Consider the following 305-nt stretch of genomic DNA (forward strand, 5'->3'; position numbering starts at 1 on the left):
GCACTTCCCAGAGAAGCTTTAAAGGACTTAGCACCTGAGCAAAGGTAGATCTTAGAAAACTCTTTTTTTTTTTTCTGTCGCTCCTGCACTGTTTTTCCTTTGTGAACGTTACAGTTCTATTTTTTTTTCCCCGCAATCAAGCCTATTTTTCTTTCAATTGCCAGCAGGCCCCACAGTCCAGCCCACCACAACAGAGATGTCCGCAGAATCAAAAATGAAATGTTTCTGGTGTGCACATGGCCACTGAGCTAATGGCTCCGCACCCTGGAGCTCACACGGGTGCTTTCTCCCCCCAAATCTCCCTT

General features: G+C 46.2%; 1 protein-coding gene across 1 annotated transcript in view; it reads right to left on the bottom strand.

Moving 5' to 3' along the window:
- LOC104075971 (rho GTPase-activating protein 26-like) overlaps nt 1-305 on the bottom strand; it is a gene marked incomplete at both ends in the record, with an annotated part of 7,997 nt that overhangs the window by 1,446 nt on the left and 6,246 nt on the right. The window lies entirely within an intron of this gene.

The sequence above is a fragment of the Fulmarus glacialis genome, unplaced genomic scaffold, assembly GCF_000690835.1.
Source record: "Fulmarus glacialis isolate BGI_N327 unplaced genomic scaffold, ASM69083v1 scaffold16674, whole genome shotgun sequence".
In the NCBI taxonomy this organism is placed as follows: Eukaryota; Metazoa; Chordata; class Aves; order Procellariiformes; family Procellariidae; genus Fulmarus; species Fulmarus glacialis.